The sequence below is a fragment of the Coturnix japonica genome, chromosome 2, assembly GCF_001577835.2.
Source record: "Coturnix japonica isolate 7356 chromosome 2, Coturnix japonica 2.1, whole genome shotgun sequence".
NCBI lineage: Eukaryota > Metazoa > Chordata > Aves > Galliformes > Phasianidae > Coturnix > Coturnix japonica.
The window spans coordinates 103,169,472-103,176,382 of record NC_029517.1 but is presented as its reverse complement, the minus strand read 5'-3'; the positions used below and the strand labels follow the sequence as shown (position 1 = coordinate 103,176,382).

At 41.8% G+C, this 6,911-nt stretch overlaps 2 long non-coding RNA genes across 2 annotated transcripts; one reads left to right on the top strand and one right to left on the bottom strand.

Annotated features, from left to right (window-relative positions):
* Positions 1 to 263: 263 nt before the first annotated feature.
* LOC107310269 lies at positions 264 to 4,475 on the bottom strand. Its single transcript, XR_001553540.2, has 3 exons — positions 4,347 to 4,475; positions 1,142 to 1,246; positions 264 to 367 (listed from the first exon to the last, which is right to left on the bottom strand). It is a non-coding gene; the product is annotated as an uncharacterized LOC107310269 (long non-coding RNA).
* A 25-nt stretch (positions 4,476 to 4,500) lies between these two features.
* LOC116652963 lies at positions 4,501 to 6,125 on the top strand. Its single transcript, XR_004306233.1, has 2 exons — positions 4,501 to 4,611; positions 5,838 to 6,125. It is a non-coding gene; the product is annotated as an uncharacterized LOC116652963 (long non-coding RNA).
* The last annotated feature ends 786 nt before the right edge of the window (positions 6,126 to 6,911 follow it).

Sequence of the window (6,911 nt, the reverse complement as noted above, 5' to 3'; positions counted from 1 at the left end):
GGCAGAAAGTTGTTACATTTTACTTAAATACATACAGTAAATGTCATAACTACTTCGCTCCTTGGCTGCATAGAAAGACAGGGAAAAACAGTTTTGGAGAACTTGTAGTCCAAGCTGATCTCAACCCCTATTAGCTTGAGAAAGGTTACTTTTGCATCTCCCCATGGAGCTGTGTTTTTATTGCAAATGTTACTCAGTTCAATAATTCAAGCTTATTAAGACAATTAACTCCAAATCCTAATTAACTTTATTTTTTAAATAGAGTGCTATGATTTTGACCCGGGTTTGGATATATTCATTTCTCCCTGTTGTCCTCTATTGTCTCTGAACATGCATAACCACAACAGTGTTGCCCAGCTTCTGATGTCTACAAAATAGAAATATTTCATTATTTCACTGTTGGAGGTCTTTTGAGAAAACCCTGATTCACATATTAAGCGTAGCCAAGTAATGACTCCTAATCCAAATACATGTAATGAGTTGACACAAACATCACTGCTCATCCCATGACTTACTTCTAATTTGTCTACCTAACCACACCGTTACCCCAAGAGCTTCTATCTCTCCTACGGATGCAGATCTTTTTTCTGCTCCTAGGGTTAAGCTAGCAGCTGAGACATTGTTATTCTGTATTTGTCACAGTCTGTCATAAAAGAATTGTTAAGTATAGTAAATACTACAAGAATTGGGTTCTGTAAGGGCTCAGGGAGTTAACAGTGCAAAATACACTTTGCTCACTACACATAAATATGTAGACTAGTTTATTGACATAAAATAACTTGATTCCTTTCTCATATCATGCTCAGAAGACAGACAGTTTAGGAAAAAATCTGCGTAATTCCAGGTGCATAGCTCTGCTCCAGTATATCAGTATGCTTGAAACAGCAAGCTATTATACTTTCTATCAGTCAAATCAGTTCCCCCAACCCTCCCTAGGCAGAAACAAGCCTTATCTGAATCCCTAAATAGGAGAGCTATCACTCATACTACCTTCAAATAAACAAATTCAGCCAATTCACTTTAATTGCCTTACGGTCATCAGCTGTGCATCTCAACACTGAAGTTAGGCTCTTCTTCAAATCAGGAGTTGTGCTTTGGACCCATTCCCATTATTCAAGGGAATAGCTACAACAGACATTACCTCTGTCCTTATCCTTCAACCTGAGAAATTTGGAGCTACTGTTCTTTCCTCTACAATTTCTTTCTTCATCCCGAGCATGACTTTTGCTTTCTCACATGTTCTGCACTGTGAAAAGCAATGTCTTTTAAAATTCAGTTTTCACAACTATGGCAGGAATATCAGACTTCTTTCCCAGGCTCTTGTTAACATACTACTGGATTCACCACACCTCCTGGTCAACCAAAACCTGTGTTGCCAGGTTTGTGTTCTTCCCTGTAAATCAAGGAGCTTTTGTTTTAAAATGTGTCACAAGGGAGTTCTGCCTATCTTTCAGCATTCTTTAAAGTCATGAGCTAAACTGCACTAGCAGAAAGTGACTAGAGGGACTAAAATGTTAGAAGTCTAATCTACAACCTTGTGCATTAGAAAGAGATTTACCAAAAAAGAGGGAAAAAAAAAAAAAAGACTCCACACTAATGTTGCTGTGTGTTCTCTCACAAGGCTGAGAAAACCACTAGAGATGGCTGATGACTATTACAGGTCTGCTAATTTCAGAGGTACTCAGTAAGGCTGCCCATGGCTTTAATTACATTCTTTATTTATCTTATTTTATTACTTTGTCCTCTTCGTGTACATTAATAAGCAGCTTTGGCCTACACTTTTTTATTTCAGTAGTCTTCTTAATGAAGTGGATGTACTACATGATTATAACTTTCCTTTCTTGTGCCTTAATCTCCTAGGACATAATGCATCATCATGTGTGTAGGCATGTAGGCTGACTCAAATGCTATTTCCTTTCTATTTCTCATTTGTTTTCCCTCAGGAAGCTCAAGTAATTTCCCACTATTTCTTTTCTTCACTTAGATTCCTTCTTGTGAGGAAAAACACCAGTATCAAGGAGCAAGTACCTAGCAAATCAAATGTTTACTGCAAATGTCCAATTTCTTTGATCTTTGAGTATGTGAGAAGTAGTAGAGAGAAAAGGGAACTATGTTAACCTGAGTAATTAATATTCATAATTATAACCTTTAATATAAAAAGTAGCAAAGGATGCTGACTTCAGAATTTGTTAGAAGATGGCTGCCAACCTAGCAGTGGAAAAATTGCCTCTAATTCTCTTGGCTTCATACTCACAGCCCCAAAAGTGAGATAGTTAGGCTGTATGTCCTTCTCCCCTGTAAACCTTCACTTTTGGATCTGGCTTTTACTTTAATCATTTAAAGATGGAAAATTAGTCATTTTACTGCCCCCAAAATTTAGAATCACAGAATCACCAAAGTTGGAAAAGACCTTCAAGATCATCTAGTCCAACAGTCCAGCTACAACAAATGTTTCCCACTAAACCATGTCCCTCAGTATATCATTTGAACATTTCTAGGACACCTCCAAGAATAGTGACTCTACCAGCTACCTGGGCAGGACAGTACAGCACGTGACCACTCTTTTGGAGAGGAAGTATTTCCTAGTGTCCAACCTGAATCTCCCCTTGTGAAACTTGAGGCCATTTCCTCTAGTCTTCTCTCTAGTTACATGCAAGAAGAGGCAGACCCCCACCCCACAACAACTTCCCTTCAGGGAGTTGTAGAGAGCAATAAGGTCTCCCCTGAGCCTTCTCTTCTTCAGTCTTAATAACCTTAGCTCCCTCAGCTGCTCCTCATAAGGCCTGTTCTCCAGACCCCCCCATCAGCTTTGTTGCCCTTCTCTGAAAATACTCCAGGGACTCAGTGTCTTTCTTGCAGTTAGGTGACCAAAACTGAACAAAGTACGCAAGTTGCAGCCTCACCAGTGCTGAGTACAGAGGGTCGATCACTTCCTTGCTCCTGCTGACAACACTGTTTCTGATACAAGCCAGGACACCATTGGCAGACTGCTGGCTCACATTCAGCTCAGCATCGACCAATACATCCAGGTCCATTTCCTCTATAGTCATCCAGTCACTCTGCCCCAAGCTTGTAGAACTGCCTGGGGTTGTTGTGGCCAAAGTGCAGAACCCGGCACTTGGTCTTGTTGAACCTCATTCCATTAGCTTCAGCCCAGTGATCCAGCCTGTTCAGATCCCTTTGTAGAGCCTTCCTACCCCGTAGGTAGATCAACATTTCCAGGCAACTTGGTGTCATCTGCAAACTCACTGAGGGCGCACTCGGTGTCCTCATCCAAGCCATTAATAAAGATACTGAACAGGACAAGCTCCAGTATAGATCCCTGGGAAACACCACTCATGACTGGTCACCGGCTGGATTTAACTCCATTAACCACCAGTCTCTGGGCCCAGCTCTTCAGCTAGTTCTTTAACCAGCAAAAAAATGTATCTGTACAATACATAGGCTGCCAGCTTCTCCAGGAGAATACTGTGGGAGACAGTGCCAAAACCTTTGCTGAAGTCTAGGTAGACTGTGTCAACAGCCTTTTCCTCATCTACCAGGTGGGTCACTTGATCACAGAAGGAGATCAGGTTGGTCAAGCAGGACCTGCCTTTCATGAGCCCATGCTGTCTGGGCCTGATCCCCAAGTTGTCCCACACATGCCATGTGAGCCTCCTGTTTGTTGCCCATGCTGCATGCATTGGTGTAGATGCACTTCAGCTGAGCCCCTTGCCTCATCCCTGATCCCATTATCATTCCTCCAGGCTCATTTCTAGCTGGCCTGGTTTTATACCCTTTCCCCTTTATATTTAGTTTAAATCCATTTCAATGAATCCTACCAGCTCCTGGGCTAAGATCAGTTTCCCCCTTTGAGACTGGTAAGACCCATCAGCAGACATCAGAATAGGTACTCAGTAAGCCACCTTATGGTCAAAAAAAGCCAAATCCTTCTAATGGCTGTCTCCAGACAGCCTTGCAGGGTGACCTCCCACCATATCCTAACTAACCTCTCCCTCAAGTTACACAGCCTCAAACCTATTATGCAGGGACACCTGGGGAACCAAGGTAGGTCATGATGGGCGTTGCTCCTGACTCCGAGCTGGGACCTGTTTCCACTCCTCCTCTCAAATTGTACCTCCCACTACTCAACTTTGGCAGGGAAGGGAGGTCACCACCGTTTGGGGATTATCACCCTTTTGCCTTTCCTGCAAGTTCAGCAGAGAATTACTCCACCAGTCTATCTCCTGCTCACAGTCTCTGATACTCCTTAATCTCTCCACCTCCTCCTTGAGCTTCACCACCTTACTGAGCAGATCATCCACCTGCTCACACCTCACACAGTTAGAATCCCTTCCACTACTCACCAGCAGCAACACGCTCAGGCACTCGCTGCAGCTGGAGACTTGAAAGGCCTTATTTTTAGGTGGGCACTCTGTCTAAGACTCCACATTCTTTCTTGCCAGACCTTTCTGCCTAGAGACCATGGCCCCCATGACGTCAGAATGCCGTTGCTACACAGAGAACAATGGCAACTGACAGCTGCTCCATGACAGGGCTACCCTCCAACCAGCCAAGGTCATCCCTGCTTCAGCATGGAATGCATCCACTTCAGACCCAACTACCAAAAAGGTAAGGTATCATTGAGATTTGAAAAGTTTGGGTAAAAAGACCTTGGGCATTCTTAGTGTTGGCTTTTAGGTTTAGTTTTGCTTAAGATCCACTAACAGTAGGATTTTCCATGTAGGAATTCCATGTCTTTCCACTGGGAAAGACAAAAGCAAATATTCTTTCTGACTCAATTTTTTTCCTAGCCTGTAATAGGCTTGGCTATATGAATTCTACAACAAACTGCTGCTAAAGCCTGCAATTCTGCACTGTTTCAATGCTGATGAAAGAATGTTGTGGAAGCTTCATCACATTTCACAACCCATAATTTAAATAATTTTAATGCACAGTAAAATAAGGCAACCAGTGTACTTTCCCACTCTCATTTTACTATTACATTATTTTAATCTAACTCTTGGGAAAATAAAAGAAAAGCCATGCATGATAGGGAATATCTCCATTATAAGGCCTAGCAGTGAAGTAGTTAACCATGTTGATCTGTATGCTGCTATATTTAAGTTTAGGTGTTAACATCACTCTGAAACAAATAGGTCTGATTATTCTTTTTAGAACAAATTTTTCATGTTCTGCAGACTGAGGTATTGTCTACATTAAGAACATTTGCACCATTATAACTACCCTAATTTTAGTTACATCAATCCCACTCCCTGATGTAGATGAATTGTACATAACTGCATTATTTTATGTCTGTGCAGGCTGCTCATGTTAGACATTTTCAACAAAGAGCAACTGAGTTCCTTACTGCAAAGTTTCCCAAATTGGAAAAAATATTACATGGCTTTTCACTCGCTTTACATTTTAAAGACTGCATTTTGAACAACAAAGAGTTAAAATGTTTTTGAAAGAAAGAAAAATAAATCAAAACCAAAAACTCTCCATTTGACTGAGGCAGCCCCAGCCCAAACCTTCGAGGAGCGCTTCTGCTGCAAGACCCCTCTGTTTAATAGGTGTGGGCGTATGGTCAAAGGCTGAGTATACCAACTTTCAGAGTAGCCTTCTGATATCTCCACAGGTACAAATGACTGCCCTTCACACCACCAGCATAGTGCAAAAGGGGGTTATGTTCCCCTGAGTAGGAATAGATATTTTTTGTTGGCACACTACCTAACACAGGAGGGTCAGATACCATAATATAAATATTTAATCTTAATAACTAGGGAGGAAATATCAAGGGGATATGTTAACATGATGCTCTCCAAAGCAATATCTTTGCCTTTATTTTTTTTCAGTAGGTAGAAGAATAGAAGCCAGCTTTTCCAAATGTAGAATCAAAAGTTGACTGAAGTCTAAATTTCTCTGCCCATTGAGACTGAGGCTAAGTCCAGATTTTCAGCTTAAGACTTAAAATGTGGAGATTTTGCCAGTGTAAGGAGTCAGACAATAAGAAAGGGGCTGGCAGTGGGAGAAGTGAGGTTTTGCATCCCTCCCTCCTCTCCCTCATTTCCCCTCCCTGGAACACAACATATTTCTACCAGGAGTAAAAATAAATAAATCCCCAGTTGTCTTGCTGTGTCCAATTAGTATTCCGTCCACAAGCTGTCCCATCAGGGAAAAATGCCGCCCTCACACACGTGTTCAGGATAGCACTGATGGATCTGAGGGCCTCTCCAAACACAGTGACCATCTGCTAGGCAAAACATAGGGGTCTGACAAGCAGGAGCCATTCAGCCCTGTTGTTGGGCCACATTATTACATATTTGACAAGGGTAATGAGAGGCTGTCATTAACCTTACATGACAGTCTCCACAATGACACGCACTAAAGCAAGAACAAAGAGCAGAACTCAGTAAAAAGACACCTACTTCTCATTTAACCCCGGAATTGTCAGACACCATTATTGCTAATGGAGGCTGGCGGTCCTGGGGTTAATTTCCATCTCTGTGCTCTGCTTGTTCTCTTTTTGAAATGTACTCTTCGTATGGTTAAGGAAGCAGTTTTATCAATGCTATTGGGAAGGCAATGCATTATTTATCATAACACAGTGAGATGTAAGAACAGAGAGGGTCTCCTGGAGGAATGAACAAACAGACATATTTCATGAACCCTTCTGATGGTCTGAAAAGAAAAAAAAACACATTTCTGAGCTCAGTCTCTGATATTTAAGGTTATCATTGCCTAAGTGTGACATTTCTCTCATCTGCACTTCCTGCCAGATTTCTGTCAAGCTTAAAATCACAAGACTGTTTTCCTAGTGACCTTGTCACAGTCACCTGGCTTTATACCCACAGGGAAATCCCATTGAGAAACTTAATCGGTCTCATGACTTTTACTTGAACAGCAGATGTAGGGTGAGACGGTATTCA